We start from the raw sequence: 19573 nt of genomic DNA on the forward strand, positions 1-19573 counted from the left end.
AATTCAGGTTGGACTGGGCTCTGAGCAATGTGATCTAGTTGAAAGTGTCCCTGATCATTGCAGGGGTTTGGACTAGATGACCTTTAAAGGTCTCTTCCAACCCAAACTATTCCATGTTTCTATGATTCTATGATAAATTATGGAGTTTATGTTGACCGTTTTTAAGTACCATTATCCTTTAGTAGGTTTAAGAGTTACTTATTTAACAAGTGTCCACAACAATGGTTCGACAGCATTGTGCAGTAGACCAACATCTCTGCAATTACCCTCCCTGAGTTACAGAGTGGCTGAAAGGGAGTATTTTCATGTATAACTGCAAAAATGGTGTAAGGAGAAAGTACATCCTTAAGAGGAACCAAGGAGTCCTTGTGAATACAGGAGACTGTAAAGAAGGGTTGACAAATTGAGATCACAATGGAATCCAGCTAAAGAGTGGGGAAAGTCGAGCATGTAGTTTGAGATGACACACTTAACTGGGGGAAAACTGTAGGAATGAGTTGGAAGGAACTGAGCCTTACAGAGAAAATAGGATTGAACAGAGTGACACTTGCACACAGTAAATTTCCCTAGAGGCCTGCTGAGACTAAATGGCTGATTTTTGTGGACTGAATAGGTGAAGATCCCATGAGAGAAGAAGCAAAAGCCACGTGGATGTAGTTCAAAATACTTCAGGTGAATCTCCCTCTAGATTCAATATCCTTGAAGGGCTGCAGAAGCCAAGAAATCTCCCCAGTTGTTCTCAACTTCAGAAAGGAGAAGGCCTCCTGTAAGGAAGAATCTGTGAGGAATCACTAAGAGAGTTAAGTCATGACAGATGGCACAGAGGCTATTTAAGATATTGTGTTGAAGGCAGAGGAGGAAATACATCCTGCTTAGCAAGAAAGGCTTGAGAAAGGGCGAAAGGGAGCCTGTGTGGTTAAGCAGCAGTCTATCGGAGACTGCTGAGAACAAGAAGACATCCTTCAGATAGCTGAAGATTTTTAAAGAAAATGTAAGGGCTGTAAACTTATTAGGACTAAATATAATTTTTTAAAAATAATCCACAGCAATGCAAATCAAAATAATCACAAGATACGTGAAAGATTTATTAACCGAAATAGTTGCAAGAAACACAAGAGTTAAGAAATTCTATTACTACAATAGCAGCAGCAGGAAGTCTGGCAGAGTCTACCACCAAGACAATCAAGGGAAACAGAAGCACTGAGAAGGAGTTACAGGAACAAAATTGTCTTAACATTTGAATTCTTCTTTTGCTGTAGAAGCATTTTGGTATATTCTCATTCTCTCTGGGTAACTCATGTGAAGTCATACTGTGTCAGTATGAGGTGTTGTAAAATGAAAATATCAAGACATACACCTAAAGTTTTTAAAGGCACTCTGGTGAAATAGTCAAAATGATAACTGTGGTGTGAAATTCATCATTTAAAACTATGTTGATAGCTTTGAGATGTGAGGTTACAAATATGTTGCCAATTTAAAAGTGAATGTGAGGGAGTTTGAAAGAAGAGTTTAGATCATTAAGTCAGTACTGGGCAAATCAGTTGAAACAATAATAATACCCTTTTTTAAAAAATCTAGAAGGTATTTAACAGTGTCAATGTCACCAAACACTTCAGGAAACCGCAGCTGGCTAAGAGCAAACACAGAGGAAGCAATGCAGCTGACTAAGAGGAAAGTTCCTGCATTCATTAAAGAAACGCTAAAATATGGGAGAAAAGGGTGATATTTCTATGGTCAGTTTTCACAGTGAAAACAGGCCATGAGTGAAGTTCCATGGGACATCCATGCAATCCATGCTTCTCAAAATATGTGTAAACATGTGAATATGATGGAAAAGTAGTGAATAGTTATTTGGTAAATTTTCTGATCATACTGTTACTAAAGGTATTAAATATGAGTGGCCTGAGTGACTGGTTATGACAGATGAAATTCAGTGAAGATAAATGTAAATTGATCTATATGAAAACCAATTTTCATATTGTCTGCTACTGCTACAAACAGTTTAATTCTGCTATTTTTACAACTGTACTTCAATTATGGCCCTTAGTTTTAACTTTGCCAGACTAAAAACAACTTAGCTCACTCAACCTCTCCATGCCAGTCTTGTGCTTTTAGGCCCCTTGTAGTCCTCTGCTAAGCATTCTGCAAATTCATCTAGCTCAGGGCAAGAACATGTTGTTGACCTTGTGGTCAACCATCACCCTCAAGTCCTTTCAGCCTGGCTGCTGCTCAGCTAATCAGTCCCCATCAGCCACAGCTATTCCACCCCAGGTGCAGAGCTTGGCCCTTGTTAAACTTCATAAGGCTTCTTTTTGTGCAATCCATAAATTTCCCAAGATCCTGCTCAATTGAATTGTAGCTATTCATTCTGTCAGCCACTCCTCTTACAAAACATCATCCAGAAATTTGTCAAGATTGCATTCTGTGTTTTCATCCAGGTCCCTGATGAAGGGGCACCAGTACTGATCCCATATGTCATCATAGAAGTCATTAAGGCTGGTGGAGTATGATTTCCCATTGGTAAATTTGTGTGTATTGCTCCTGATGACTGCCTTGTCTTCTGTGTGTTTGGAAATGGATTCCAAATGAGTGTCATCTGTGATCTTTCCTGTGTCTAAGGTGAGGCTGCCTGGTTTAGAGTTCCCCTGATCTCCCTTCTTAAGGGAGATTACAAACATGTAATGTTTGCCTTTTTCCAGTTGTTGAGGACCTTTCTTGGTTGCTGTGATTTTAATAGATGATTGTGGCCTTGTGCTCACTTCAGCCAGCTCCTTCAACACCTTCAGATGAATTCGATCTGGTATCCTGTACTTAAGTCCAGCTTCTTTAAGATGTCCCTAACTTGTTGATCTCCTGCCTGCTTCCGTCCAAACACAGGCTGATACATGCAGAAGGTAAAAAGTAGGCTTTGCCTGCAAAGACTGAGGTGAAAAAGGCTTTAAATAATTTAGCTTTTTCCATATCAACTGTCAGTCTCTCCCATTCAGCAGCATCTATTTTCTGTGAACTTCCTTGTGATACTAGCATACTTGTAAGAACCCTTCTTGTTACCTTTTATGTCCCTAACTAGTTTTAGCTCTAATCAGGTTTTGTGACTTTTGCCCTTAACAGTGTGAGCAATGTTTTTATAGTCTTCCTTTGTTTCCTGTCCTTGTTTTCACTTCCTGTATGATTTCTTCTATCATTTCTTTAAGAAGTTCTCTGCCTAGCCATTCTGGCCTTTAATTTAAATTTCCAGTCTTCCTGCATGAAGGGGTGTTTTGCTCCTAGGCTGCAGCTGTTTTCTTTAAAAGTCAGCTAGCTATTCTGGGTGCCCCTTGTAGGAGATCCCAAGGTCATTATCCCAGCAATATTCTAAATAAACCAAAATCTGCTGTCCTGAAGTCTAGAGTCCAAGTCCATGCTTACCTTCTCAGCCTTTCTCCAAATCTCAATCTCAGTCTTCTCCTGGTAACTGCAATCCAAACTGTTGTCTGTGATCACATTCATAACCATTTCTTCCTTGTTGACCAGCAGGTCAAATAGAGTGTTTCCCTGGTTGGCCCCTCTAACATCTGCATTAGGAAATCATAAGCAGTGCCCTCTATACACTTCTAGGGTGACTTTAAGAATTTTATTGCCCGTTCAGCAGATGTCCAGATGGTCAAAGTACTCCATATGGACCAATGGCTGTGATCATGGGATTCTTGCTAATTGTCAGTAGACATCATCTTAGCCAGGTGGGCTGTAACAGACCGCTGCCACAACATCATCAGTGTTGCATCCTCTTTGACCTAGATGAAGAGATTCTCCACAACCATATCCTTGGGTTCACACCAGGTCTCTGCTTAGTCAAGGATCTCCTTTACATAACACACATCTTCTGTGCTTCTTCTTTACTGCCTACATTCCCTGAGCAGTTTTTAACCATGTACTTTTTGAAACCAACTGGTTCAGTCTACTGGAAGCAGCAGCCCCGTGGAACTGAAAAGGACAAGAAGTAATTGCCAAATGGCATGAAGACTTGTTTAAGCTAGTTATGAGGAGAAACCTTAGAACAGAAAAACATTTGAATATGTTTCACAGTCTTAATCTTTAGAGGTCATGAAGCATACAGTAATTTGACAGGAAAGGTTTACTCATGGTTGTTCAACCACAGAGGCAGAGAGTGACCTAGATGACCTTTCCATAAATGGGAGAGAAGCTGTCAAATGGGATAGGAGGCTGTGAATTTGAATATTACTAATTTAATAATCAACCAGGAGCAAGTAACATGGTAAAAGAATGTGGGTGAGAGCCCAAGAGTAAATGTGAACGTTACACTTTCAATGTACATGTCAGGGTTTCAGAGAGCTGTGTCATGCTCATTAGGGCACGCTTGAATATTACCAAAGAGGCTACCTGACACAGCAGGATGACTCAAGCAGAAAAAATTTCACTGTCAGATTTTATAATATAAAGTTATAATCAAAACACTGTAGAACAGCTTAAAAGAATGTGAAATTTTCAAATGTTGGCTATTGTCTGTTCTGCTGAATGAAGATTTGAGACAAAAATAGTCTGTCATACAGGCAAGCATGGAACACCATTGAACACATTATCTGAATTTGCTTTTAATTCATTTGTGCTCAGCCCATATGCATATGAAAACGGATTATTATCTGTGTGGACAAAATCCTCATGAAGGGCAGAAAAAAATAAAATTGCTTGGGATTTGGTTATCACTTCCATTTAATCTGGATACCTAGCAGGGTGAAAATATGTATGTCCTGCCACAGGTATAAAGATAATTTGTTCTCACTTTAATTCTACTTTCTGTTGACAGCATAATGCAAAAGGATTTACTTAAAATAAGACCTTCTCTCCTGACCATTGTTGTTTTGTCCTAGTCAACAGCAAATTGAGTAATTAATGTCTGTTTGGCTACTTGTAGGATAGCTCCTGAATTAGAGAAGAACCAGGATCATTGGTTCCTGGGAGGATCTCACTGAGATGTGAGGAGGAAAAGGACTGAGAACAAATAATGTTTCTTTCTCATTATTTGAGATGTATTACGTGAGAATTAGAATTACCTTCTGGATATACATCCTTTCACTGGCACAAAGCGTGAGCACATGGGAAGCTGATTTAGATTAGATACTTAAGGTTAACTTAACTGAAGCTACATGAGATGAATCTTTCTTTATTCAAGAAGATCACTGAAATAAGTTTTGACTAACAATTCATGGTCATGTTTGAAAAACATTTAGTAATTTACAGCCAGATTCACTGACGATAGACAGTAAAGGTAACAGATAAGCTGGCTTTTGCCAGGACTTCTGTAAGGCATAGTGAAAAAAATAATTTATTCTTATGGCCTTGTCATTTGCCATAATCAGAAACTGCACTGATGCTAAAAAGTTTACTTTACCCAGATAAATAAAACAACTTCATATCTTCTTGTATTCATTGGTTTCCAACAAATGTTACTAGATGATCATCTCTACTTATCTGCATTAATATTTAATGGATATTCTTTCTAGAACCTACCCTAGAAACTAGTATATTTTCCTTTTGGGAATCATATTGACAAAACAGAGACATGGATAGATTTATTTACTCAGAATATGTAATTTAAGTGTGAATATTCCTAAGCAAAAAGATGTCTTCAAAATCTTTTCAGATCCCCATTAGTATGAAATAGCCATCGGTACAATACTTGAGGGATGATATTTTAATTTTGATTGAAACAGGAAATGCAATTTAATGATGTCTCTAAGGACAGAAAGATTAGGGCTCCAGGCAGAAACATAAAGAACACAGGCATGAACTGCAGAGGTAATAGATTCTGTTCTTGTGCCCTCTGGACTCATGTCTTTGGTAAAAATGTGCTTATTACATAGATGTAGAAGGATAAAGACTATAGACATCACCCGCAGTTCTCCTGCTCTGTGTTCATGTACTAATCTTCATAGAAACAGTCAGTTTACCAGGTGGATGTCTTTATTATTATTACTATTATTATTATTGCTATTACTAATATTTAAATTTTAGCTTTTAGGGATGTAAATATTATTATTTTTTAAGCCACTATTTATTCGCATATCTGAATCTCCTTTAATTCTCTGGTACAAATTATTGAAAGTATTTTATTTTGCTGAAATCTAAAGTTCTTAGGTACAAGGAACACTTGGACCAGCTAATGTGAGTGGCCAGCTTTATCCTCATAAATTCTTGTCTATTATTTTTGGTTTGGAACTAATGAGATCTCAGGTTCTTCTTTGCATTTATCCATTTTTTTATTTAATTTTCTTCTTTTCAACCATTTTGAGTCATCTACTTCCCCATTAAGAGCTGGCCACCAAGATAGCATCATGCCAGTTTTTGTTACACCAGTATTTAATCTTTTTATATAGGTCTATATTTATACAAACATATTTTGTGCTGGAGTAGCAGTTGCACACAAATGCAATTCTGATGTTTGAAATTTTTAGATAATATGTTATTTAGAGCCACAAAGATTAAAGGCATAGATCTTGCATGTTTAGATACTTTTTTTTTAGTTTTGATTGAAGCAGTTTTGACATTTATCTTAATTCTCATCCTGCCAAAGGTGATTTATTTTGTTTAATATCTTGCTGAAGAATGGAATGACAAGTATTGGAATCAAGTATTAGACATGATACATACTGCAGTAAGAAGTACTCCTCAGGCAACATTAATGAATCAATAATGTTGTAGAGTACAAAATTTAAGATTACTTTCCTTTAGAACATATAATGATTTCTTTTTGTCCATTTCCAATATCCAATCTAGAAATGACGCTAAGGGTGTTTATTGGGCCTTCATGAGACTTCAATTCCAGAAATAAACACTGCTAAGAGAGTGCTAGTATATAAATAATGATCATGTGAAGACAGAATGTGCTCAATTTCAGTTAGAATTGAGAGTCTCAGTATAACTGTGAAACACTGAATCCCTGGACATTTATTCCTTAAAATCCATAATAGTTATTTCATTGATAAGGATGCTTTTTGGAGGAATATGGTTAATGACATATGCAAATGACTCAGAAAGAAGCATTTTTAGCACTGCTAAAGCACTGCTAAAATCTAAGTGGCACATGAAATAAGTATGAAAATTTATTTTTTGAACATATAAAGAAAATTTTCTTTCATTGTAAATGGCAAAATGGTAGTCTCATGTAAGTACTGTAACATCCTGTAAAGCAAGCACAGGGACTGAAAATTTATTTGCTTGACTGGCCTTTACACAAATATTTTTTCTCCCCAGATAAGTGTTCTGCTGCTTGGAAGTCTGTTCCATTATAAACTAGTGAATAGCTATGATAATAGGCCCCCTATTTTACCGAATGCCCTAGGATCTGACAGAAAGAATAGTGTCTGCTGAATTAGACTAGAGTTCCATAGAAGATCCCCTTTTTCACCCCCTCCCTCAACTCTCACAGCCCTAGTTTCTAAACTTTGTCCAAAGGTCTCCCCTAAGCCTTGAAAAAGCTCAGGAGAATAATGACAGCTGAATCTCAAAGTACCAGCACTGTTTCTTAGATCCTTCATTAAAACTATAATTGATTTGTATCTTTCCAAAAGAAAAGTTCCTTTGGAGCTTCTGTCTGAGAAGTAACTGCAAAACATCTGGTTTAAGTCCACTGCAAGTGCACAAGTTTTCATCTTACTCTTTTTAAGGAATGATCCTTTGGATTTTTTGCCTCATACAACATTGGTATCACTACAGGTACACCACTACTACTCATTTCATCTCCTGCAGAGATGTGGGTGATTCTGACCAGATACTAACAGAAAGAGGAAGGAAGGAAGGAAGGAAGGAAGGAAGGAAGGAAGGAAGGAAGGAAGGAAGGAAGGAAGGAAGGAAGGAAGGAAGGAAGGAAGGAAGGAAGGAAGGAAGGAAGGAAGGAAGGAAGGAAGGAAGGAAGGAAGGAAGGAAGGAAGGAAGGAAGGAAGGAAGGAAGGAAGGAAGGAAGGAAGGAAGGAAGGAAGGAAGGAAGGAAGGAAGGAAGGAAGGAAGGAAGAAAAAGAAAAAGAAAAAGAAAAAGAAAAAGAAAAAGAAAAAGAAAAAGAAAAAGAAAAAGAAAAAGAAAAAGAAAAAGAAAAAGAAAAAGAAAAAGAAAAAGAAAAAGAAAAAGAAAAAGAAAAAGAAAAAGAAAAAGAAAAAGAAAGAAAGAAAAAGAAAAGAAAGAAAGAAAGAAAGAAAGAAAGAAAGAAAGAAAGAAAGAAAGAAAGAAAGAAAGAAAGAAAGAAAGAAAGAAAGAAAGAAAGAAAGAAAGAAAGAAAGAAAGAAAGAAAGAAAGAAAGAAAGAAAGAAAGAAAGAAAGAAAGAGAAAGAAAGAAAGAAAGAAAAAAGAAAGATATTAAATAGCACTTTCAGTAACTTTTCAGAGGCTTATAGAATTTCAAATACACAAATAGACCTCATATTCTATATACAAAACTTTCTGTGCCTCTAAATCCACATCCATTATGTCCAGAGCATGTTTTCCTATGTCTCACATACAGGAATTCAAGAACATCAGGGAACCCATAAATCAGTAGGGAGAAACAAAGCCAAAGGCAAATTATTTAAAAGTATCTCAGAATGATAAATATGAGGACATTGTTGAAAATTACATATATAGTAATCAGGGTTTTCCATAGACATAGAAAGAAACTACTCTGGTTGAGTCTGAGAAATAATGCATATTTTAATGGGTGAATGCAGTGTATAGATGGTGGCTGTTTCAGAAGCCAGAATACACAATGAGGTATAATCTAACAGAAATACTCCACTTAGGAGCATGCCTTATACAGCGGTGACAGTATGTGAACTCCAGGTACATATGGAATTTAGATTGCTGCTGTTTTCAGTCCAACATCTCTCCTTATGTTTATCTATCTTCTTATTTCTCTTATACTTCGTTTCATGCTGATTCCTTTTTCATGTCTTAAGTCTCTAATTCCTTTCTTATTGTTTAATTCAGCTGATGGTTATTCTGCCATTTAACACATTCAGTTTTATGTATTCGATCCACATACACACTATTTATGCTCACGTTCTTCTCTTAACAGATGAGCTGGTGTTATTCAGACTATTTGCCAAGGGTAGGCCCTGCAAGTACCCCTTCAATATACTGGTGGATGGAGTGTCTTGCCAATGACCAAATATTTTCCTGAAAATAGAGGCATGTTCTTGAAAATTAGTTTCTTGTAAGAACTGTATTTCTTGAAAGAAAACACAGAACTGCTATGGCTATGGTCAAGCTGTAGAAAACTTGGTTTCAACTTTCTTCCTTTCCTTCTGAGAAAAGTGACCAGGCAGCAGGGAGTTTATTTCTTAGAAGATGAGAGATCTTTGAAACAGCTTCACTTCGTACAAAAGAAATCTTTTTGAAAGAAAAAGAGATTCCACAGAATTTCTTGCCCAGTGACACCTACTCTCAGGAGGCAGACTTTTATACTAGACAGGCCTTTGGGTGTGTTTAGAGCAGTAAATTTTGGCTACATTTTTAAACTATGGTTCTTATTTATGTCACAGCAGTCTGGTCTCCTGATGAAGATAGGTCTACTCGTAAAGCATAAGTATCATACATACCTGCAATGATCTGAGCATTATTAGCACCTAGTGGTAGAATGAGCTGACTGTCCAGTATATGGGAGTCTCAAAGAATATATGCGAACAACTGTTACATCTCTGATTTCCTTGGTCCAACTTCCCTTATTGAAAAAAGTACTCTCCATCACTAAGCATTCACTGACTAAAGTGTGAGTTTTATTTCAGTTTGAGGTAACCTTGTTGAGGGGTCAGTTTGCTAACAGCCTTCATTTAGGGCAGATCTAAAAGAAAGAATAAGTCTAAAATTAAGCCAAATATGAAAATGTTCATGGCTTCAAATACTCTGGATATAAAGGCTTTGACTCCATGCACATAGGTATGTACACAGAAAAAACTAAATGGAAGAGCAGTAACAGAATCCAGGAACAGAATAAGAGTACTGCCTTAGGCAGCACTGATGTGTGGCCAAGCAGGAAAAGTACTTAAATTAACAAATTTCATTTAGAATCCTAATGATGGGGCAGAAGGGGAATACAAGTCTGCTTGCACAAACAGAATTTTTCTTGAATCTCAGTTCCACCAGAAAAAAAAAAAACAAAACCAAACAAAACAAAACAAAACAAAACACACCAAACCAACTGATGGCACCATCACATTTATGTGTTCTTGAAAAGCTCTTTGAGACACCAGTGTTTGTTTACAGGCTTGGGTTCTTTTTCTAACTAATTATTGCTCAGTTTTGTTTGGTATTCAACCTAAATATACACATCTGATTTCACAATGGACATACAGTAACTAGTCTGCTTGTTTCAGCTCAGGAGGGCTACATATATACTGAAGGCAAAATACATTCAATTTTATTTTTGAAGATGATTGTGCCATTATTGTTTGGAAATAAATCAGTACTAATTGATTTCTCATATTCAGCTTTCCTACAATGACAGTTAGATGCCATATTTTATTATTCTTGTGATTTATTATTCTGTAATATAGCTCTAAAGTTGTGTTTTTACATGCCAGATGAGAGATGGGAGTATCAGAAATAGCAATCATCATCACTGATTGTGTAAGAAAGACACTTGCACTGATCACTACTATGTTCTTAACCTGCAAAAAAACCCCAATAGCATTTTAAACCTTCCTGTAACATAGGAGATGGTGATTCAGGAAGTACTGTCTTAATTATAGAAGCTTGAATAAGATAAACTCTGAGTCTCAGGTACCTAGATATAAAAAGGGGATAATGAAATACTGGGTTGAAGAAGAACTCTTCTGGCTTTAGCTCTGTTGTATTTATACCACTGAATGTTCATTTATTTTATTCTTTAAAAAGTGCTCAATATTTTATCACAGCTGTAAAAGTAATTTTTCAGCTGTTCCAAATGCACACAAAAGCCTTTCAGCAATATAGCAATACTCAGTAGCAAGTTACACTATATGTATCATCTTCAAGAAACCTATCTACTGTGCGGGTGGTGAGACACTGGCACAGGTTGCCCAGAGAGGTTTTGGGCTCCCTCCATGGAAGTGTTCAAGGCCAGGTTGGATGGGGGCTTTGAACAACCTGGTCTAGTGGAAGATGTCCTTGCCTATGGCGGTGAGGTTGGAACTAGATGATCTTTAAGGTCCCTTCCAACAGAAACCAATCTATGATTCTGTAATTCTATCTACCTTTGGGTTTACAGGTAACAGTTTAAATTTGACAGAGCCCTGTACTCTGGTTTGTAGAACATCAGGCCCTTGATGTGAATAAAAAAAAATTCTCACTCTTCCAGAGCATGTTGTCAGTCTACCATCAAAATAAGTTATTGGTACATGAAAATATTTCAACAACTAATTTTATCAAGATTATTTTTATTAAGTCATATTGGAATGTGGCTTAAAATACCAAGATCCTTCTCTGATGTAGGTCTTGACAAGTGTAAAATACATAATTGTTCTGATCCGTTATTTTATAAATTCATTTTGTTGTGAGAATTCAGAATTTTTGCATATTTACAAATTACTCACCAAGAAATGGATTCTTTTTCTCCTTTGCCTTTGATTCTATCTAATCAGTTCCTTGTACGGAAAAGCCTTTTATTTCTCCAGGTCCTTGGATAAAAATGTCTCCAAGGTAATAAAATATGAGCCCTAGGTTAATGCTGAACTTTACTGGGTGAAAAGCTTTTGATCAAAAATGCATTTTGCTCAGCTTCATCAAGGTACGAGCTACATGCTAGCTTTAAAGTTACAGCATGTAGTATATCTACTACACATTTAGACATATGAGTGAGGTTGGAAATTTAATTTACAACCTATGCAGAATTGAGTTCTTGTCTGTCTGTCCACTTGAATGAATGTTGGCTATCTTTTGAATCTGTTTTTGTCTCTGGAAGACTTTCAAAGTCACCCCCTGATTTTACCTTTTTTAAAAACTAACATATCCTGGCAGTAATGCACAGGTAGAAAACCAAGTCTAGTTTGAATGTGAAAGAAAAGAATATTGGCTCTTTGGGATCAGTGACATTTCCACAGTCACTGGTAGATTTAGAAGCAGGAGTCACTACACTAGAGCCGCAAATAATTCACCATCTTTAATGGTCAAGGACATACATGTTGTATTTTGCCAAACTGTTACAAGTGCCTTCAACAATTCTCAACAGCATAAATCCCAGATAGGTATTTTTCTTGCTGACTATAGGAAACAAAAAGTCTGTAATCAAAATGACCTTCAAATGCCAGTGTTATTTTGATGACAGTGGATACCAAAACATCTTGCACTTATACTGAATAAAGTAGATAAGAAAAGTCTACTTCAGACAAGATTCTGTACTGACTACCTGTAAGTCACAGACAGCTATTAACGAAGAGCTCTAAAAGGCTCATGCACCTCTTGTCTCAGTCAAATGCATGTCTTACCGATTGTTTAAAGGATGGATGGGTTTTTTTCTTTTTTTCTCTTTTTTTTAAATAGTGTTTTTAAGTAGTCTGACAGTGCCACTGATACTAAAATTATATTGTGTGCAGTTACAAGGTATTTCTAAATGCACTACTCCACTGACCTAGGACATTATGTTTCTGTTAAAAAGTGTATATTTCATGTTAAAACCCTATTATGTTCTTACATAAATCTTTTGATGTAATAACAATGGTTACCTTTTTTTTTTTTTTTTTTTTTTGGCTTTGAGCCCTTAATTTCTCTAACAGTTTATTAATAGAACTGAAAAATCATATCCCTCTCCAGAGAAAAAAATTAAAAGCATAATGTATTGGTGACTTTGCAGTAAGTGTACAATGGAGCTATAATAAAATCTGTCATCTTAGTCTGCAGTCAAGATACTTTGTATTACCACTGTAACAGGAAAAGAGGCAGAGACAGTTGCTGTGGTATGAGAGCATGAAAATCAGCCTGTGTTTTCAGACAGTATACTGGTTTTGAAATTTCATGTCAAAGAAGTGATCCATAGAGTATTTTCTGGTGGTTTGTTATCTGATAAGATGCTGCTATGCTTCCTGGATTTCAGCTGCTGAACTGAATTTTAAGATACCTTAAGCAACATAGAATAGTTGCTTAATATTCCTTTTCATGGTAAAAATTTCTTAGCCATTTCGAAGACGTAAATAGGAAAAGGAGTGTCCATCTAGTCTTCCTTTTGGGATCTGAACTATCAAAAAAATCCTTTGCAGTTTGCCACTACCATATTTACAGTATGTGAACTTTTTCTTTCTTATTTAAAAAAAAATATTCAGCACAATCATTTTGGTACGTTCCTTATGAAATGCTCTATTCCACCAAAATTAAAGTGTTTAAAAAGCTTCTTTTCTGCCTGAGTACAGAAGCTTCAGAAGAGGTTATTGGCAAAATGCTTAAAGAAATAAATTGTCTGGTTCACTATGTAATAGCCATCAGACTTGTTAAAAGGATGAATGATTCATCCCAATACACACCATTCCTGTCAGGTTATGAGTATGCCTTGCAAAAAGTTCTTATTGACTTTTAATTCTGTAGCTGTTAAAGTAGGGGTTTTCCCAGTTATAGCACCAAGTGTTATACTTGGGAACAAGGAACTTTTGTATCCCAATTTTAGCTCTGCTAGTGGTTACACCATTTATTTTGAACGTTAACATGCAGCAGCTTAGCTGACTATAAAATATGACTTCAGATTTTCAGCCTTTTGGCCACTGAGCATTGATCACAGTATATTTTCAGCCCAAACAGTTTTCTTTCTTTGGATTCTGTGTGGTCACTGTCTCCTGGAGTAATGTTCGTCCTAAAGTTCAAGTATCTGTAGAATGCAATTATTCCTTATGGCAAAGAGTTGGAACACTGCACTTAAATTCAATTTTAGTCAGTGTTCTGGTGCTTTCAGGCCAGGGCAAAGTATGACTTCATCCACTTACAAGGAGACTGAACCAAAATGTTGGAAGTTAGTTGTTTCAGTTCTTTCTGTTAAAATAGTGAGTGAACCTCGTAATGATACCATGGGTTTTAAAATAATGTTAAGGGCTAGAAAGAGAATTTGTTTTCCTTTCTTATTTATTAATACATGTATCTCAGTGAAGAATATTGCTTTTGAGACTATTCTACATGTTAATACAACCTAAAACATATCATTCTGGAATTTAATGTTTAGCAGGAATGAAATAAAAGCAATGCTGTTGTATCTGTCTTCCTTTAGGACCAAGCATATTGACTGTACATCAATACAAAGAGGCTAGTCATTTTGAGAGCTCTGAATAGCTCTGTTATACTAGATGATATGCTGTATGCCAGAGGGGAGGGGATGTGGCATAGGAAGGGAGAGAGCATAGGAAAGAGAAGCTTGGCTTCTAGATGTTGTCACAGTGAATCAGGTACCTTGTAGTCAAAGGTCCTTCATTCACATTATTTTTATGCTTTCAGCAAACCAAGCAGAAAAGGCATTAGTTCAGATTATTTTACTTAATCTTTTATCTTTTTAATCCAGATGTGTTTTTTTCAGGTTTTGGGTTGTTTTCAATGTAGCAACCAGTCATAACAGATAAAATCCAAACTATCTGTTAAATCTCTGCCTAAAACACCATAGATTAAAAAGCAACTAGCAGTAATTCAGAAAAATACAGATCTGACCCTCTAAATGACATGCTAATCTGTGTAGGTTTAAATTTTTTTTTTTTTTTTTTTTTTTTTTTACTGAAAACTTGAGAGAAAAACACACATGTTGTTCATATTCTTCATCTACTGTCTAAAGTTTGGTTCACTGGATCAGTTTTCACATACAGGTTGTTTTATTTTAGTCAATTTTTTGGTCTTCATTTGATTTCCTGCCTAGTTCCCTGAGGAAACAAGGCCTACAAAATTGTGTTATCTGCCTCTCTGTCTCACTTTTTGAACTCTTGGCCACCATCAGCCAAATCTGACATAAGGCAAGGGACTCATTGATGTGAAGTTTCCAAGGCCTGCAAAGAGAAATGTGACATCTGTGTTGCTGCCCAAATCTATAGCTAAGCTCAGGGACACAGCGAAGACACAGTGTGTGCTGCAGCCACCTGGCTAGGCAGGTAGGGAAAGAGGTGGGAGTAAGGAGAAAGAGGACAGGCATCCTTTGGAAACTACTCATTGCTGGTTTCTCTATGTAGGAATCAACCTGTTCCTTAACATCCCAAATTTTGAAGGCTGCAGTGTGACTATGGTTCAAACAGTACATCCCAAAGGAAATTAAACTGGCAGAATACCAGTATGTTTTTGTCAATACAAATTAACCTATGCTGCATTTTTTAATTAATTGCAGTATCTAGCCTCTTTTTATTCACTGAGGTCACTACAGTTTCAACATCAATAGTAAGAGAGAAAATCCTGACATACAAGTCAAATTCTTTTGTCCCACAAGCAAACAAAACAACTGCCAAAACTGTGTGATGCTGTTGTACACTTTTTATATCAAAATACTGCAGTTCTTATATGGAAATGAAGGCAGACTTGACTTTTCAGTAAGAATGTCCTTGCCAGCTTATTTCATTACCTATTTCTGTTCTTTTAGTCAAGTTGCATAAAATCAGTTCACATGAAGATAATACTAAAATGTATTTAATTTTCATATGATCTCTTGTATGAAAATGTACAAAAAAACCTAGGTGGGTAGGAAGCAGGAAGGGGAATAAGGGCTGGAAGTTATTTATATGGTAATTTTCCTTTATCTGAAGTATATTTTAATATAATGAACATTTGCAAACAGTAACGAGATTAGTACAGAGATACTGAATAATACAAAGGATCATGCCCCAAATTATCCTAAATTATACTTGGAGTAACACTGAGGACCACAGAGACAACCTGATAGGCTTTTGTGTAACTTAGGGCACAATTTAATCTATTTATCTCTAGCAGAACTATTCATTATGAACACAATTTTCTATAAATCATGTTGGACTTGCAGGCTACATTTATCTGATAGATAGATAGATAGATAGATAGATAGATAGATAGATAGATAGATAGGCAGGCAGGCAGGCAGGCAGGCAGGCAGGCAGGCAGGCAGGCAGGCAGGCAGACAATCCCAAAGAAAATTAGCTATATTCTCTGAATTACAACTGAGCTACGATGGTGCACCAAAATAGAATATACCACATTCTGAAAGAGCTAAGTTAAGTAACAGCAGTGTATGCGGTGTAAAAAAAGCATTCTGACCAAACAAACAGGGTCATACAGCCCCTAGACTTCAAGTAGCAACCAATGCAAGATTCAGGTTTACAGATAACAGTTAGCTCCAAAAGGGGAGAGAAAAAGGAAGATGATGAATGCTGTCTTGTCACATCTTTATGTTGTATTAAATATTTGAAGGCATTTAATTATAATGTTGTAATACCAATGTTTTGAAGAACCCTTTGCCATCTCAAAGTCTTTGCAGCTCTAGAAAACTGTGTCAGGTATCAGAAATGTTTCCCAGATGTTGAAGTCAGAGTGTCACTGGCTTATATCAAAGTAGATGTCAACAGTGTTCTAGAGGAAACTTGTGCCTGAGCTAATTTGCTGTCAAAACTAAATTTAACTGAAAATTCTTTGATCAATGTTACTGAACTAACCCAGCATCTGAAAAGAACACTTTGTATCTCTCAGTGGTCTGTGAGAAAACAAAATTGTGCAGCATCAAATAGAAGTGCCAGAAGAAAATTGTACATTGCAAAGTATCGCTTTCAGCAGTACAAGTAGTACAATATAGTTACAGAAGTGCATTAAATGCATCGGTTAAACAGAGAGTTTGGGCTCTCAAAATGCAGCTGAACTTCAGCTTACTAGAAATTGGCTGTCCTGTACAGCCACAGCTGGCAAGCCTGTATATACCAGTATCTGCAAGGAATGCTGTTGCCTTAGGAGGCCAACATGGTGCTGTATTCCAAATGAGCAACACATTCTGTTACATGGGTAGATTATGCCTTTCTGTCATGACTGACATCTGCATCAGTTTCCCTCAGTGGGAAATGTGGAAAAATGGAAAAAATGCTTCTGGCTCCTTAAAAGATGAGGGCACTTTACCATAAAAGTGGATTAGTTTGATCAATGGGAAGGCATCATGATGACAATGGTAAATCTGTGTGATGACAGACAAGGGAGTATCAGTTTTATTTTAATGAACGTGATGCCTGCTTCTGTGTGCATATTCATTTTTTCGGGTTATTTGCTACTTTGTCATTAAAGAAGATATAGAGGCAAGGGACGGGAAAAAAAGAAATTATGCTTAACTGAGAAGAAACCTAGAATATGAGAGGAAGATTTATCAAGCTGAGAGAAACTGACAGCACAATATCAGTGAGGCCTTGTGTGGGGTATGGACTGTATCTGTCCTAACTCTGGCCTGGAAAGTATGCTGCAACAGAAGCACTGATCTGTCAGGTGTAATCTAGGTTAAGTACAGACATGGTGCAGAGATGTTACAGTTCTGGAGCCCTGTTGAGACTTCGGAGTTTGGATGTAACTCTTGAATTAATGTGCATTTCCTGAGTCTAAATCTGATCTAACATGGCATTGCTTTGACCTGTGTGGGTTTGATAGTTTGGGATTCTGCAAGATCAAGCACTGAATCTGCAGCAAGTGGTCTATCACTTGGCTTGCAAAATAGTCAAGGTCATAAATACCAATGCATGTTTACATAAAGAATGGAATAAAACAGCAAGCATATGTAAGATAGTTTACAAATAAAACTCACTTGTATAAATCTTTTCTTGGAGGAGTGTGCACCTTTTGGCCAATACTCACACTTTTTATTTTAAGAAGTTGCTACTGTGCCTCAACATTCCAACTGCCTTTCACAGCATTTTCAGGGAAAACTCTTGGAAATGCCATGTCCATGGGGACTACAATGTATTACAGCTATAAATCAGGTAAAAGTAGTCCAGAGACATCAATGAAAACAGTCCTGGAGGAGGATCATGTCTTGCTTTCTCAAGGAGAAACTGAAAAGCAGATCTCATTTCAAAAGTGTGTACTCTGGAGTCTGGAAACAATAGTCATAGAAGGGTCATCCTACCTTTTAGAGAGGATCTGAGTGTTTTGTTGGGTTATTAGGAGATGATATTCAGTAACACATGTCAGTTTTATTTACTGAAACCGTTACAAACCGAACATGGTACTTAGGGAAATAAATTAACCAGGGAAGTGGAACAACATTCAAAAATATACAGCTACATTTATCAATAACTACGTTTGAAACTTTCATGTTCATTTTTTATTATTAAGACATGCATTTCTTAGTTCTGAGTAGAATTCTCATTTTGTGGAGTATTTACAGGTCTTGATGCAACTGTGCAGCTCTTAAGAAATTACCAAGTTTACAAATTGTGACAGAAAATAGCAAAGACAAAACTTTGTCTGCTTAGAAAGCTTAGGAAAAAAGTTTAACTTCAGAATTTACAAGCCTTTACTTTCTATAAACTGTTTAAAAATGGCTACCTTCTACAAAATCCTGTCAGAAATATTTACCATTTCAGTAGGAGTTCTTTCATAATTTTAATTAATCAAATTGGGAATAGAGTTCCTTTGAATTCTATTTCAATACTTACAAATTGACAAGAAGGAAACTAAGATATACATGAAGAACTGTCTCCTTCAAATGGAAGAACCATGATAAACATTACTGCAAAATAACACTGAATAAAAATGGCTTACAAGTAGAAAAAAAAAAATGTTTATCCCTGTTCTATGGTACATTTACAATCCCAGGTTGACTGGGAACACCAAAACAATGTTTCAAATCACCCATTGAACTGAGCAAATTACAAAATATTTTAAATATGTCCTGAAAAATTAACTACAATAATCTTCTTTTTGGCTCTCCCTTTCACCTTTCTCCATATGCTTTATACCCACCCTTTCCACTTTTCCAGCAAGGATGATTTTGCCTTTGTCCCTGTAACTGCTTGACCTCTATTCATAGCAATCAGTAGAACCCCTCTGACCTCTCTGATCCAGATCTGTGCTCCAGTCAGTCAAGGACACTATTGGATTTGATTGGTTTTTTAGTCAAAGTAAATGCAAACTGCATGAGTTAATAGCTAAGACTAGTCTGAGGAAGCCTGAAGTAAAGCTAGTCCAGGAAGAGCTCTGGAGTTTGTAAAGGCTGATAGTAGAAGATGCTTCTTCAGAGACCAGTGCTATCCAGATATCACATAGGTTCTGGTTTCAGGTGTGAACCTGTTAAAATATTCGGAACCAGTTTGCCCAGCTCCTAGTAAGTACTATATTAATGTGTAAAAGAAGTGGTAATATTTTAAAGATTAACAGTGGTGTATTTTTATTTGCAGCAATCTTTCATAACATACAAATGGCTGTGTTCCTCTTGAAGGACAAAAATGCTCATAGAAAACTCTCTTCAGATTGACTTCAGAATTTGTTATTGCCTTCAGAAGACTGTTTACCACTATCAAAAGGAAAAACCTTCAGAATATATAATTCTGTAATTTTTAAAATTCAAGAACACGGATGTTTGTGCAAATCCTGCTCTTCCTTGGTCTAGGCATGTCAGAAGTAGACTGGCTCTTCTGTGAGGAGGTTTTGTGAGCAAATCCCTGATGGTATATTTTCCTAAGATGA

The sequence above is a fragment of the Strix uralensis genome, chromosome Z (assembly GCF_047716275.1).
Source record: "Strix uralensis isolate ZFMK-TIS-50842 chromosome Z, bStrUra1, whole genome shotgun sequence".
Lineage (NCBI taxonomy): Eukaryota > Metazoa > Chordata > Aves > Strigiformes > Strigidae > Strix > Strix uralensis.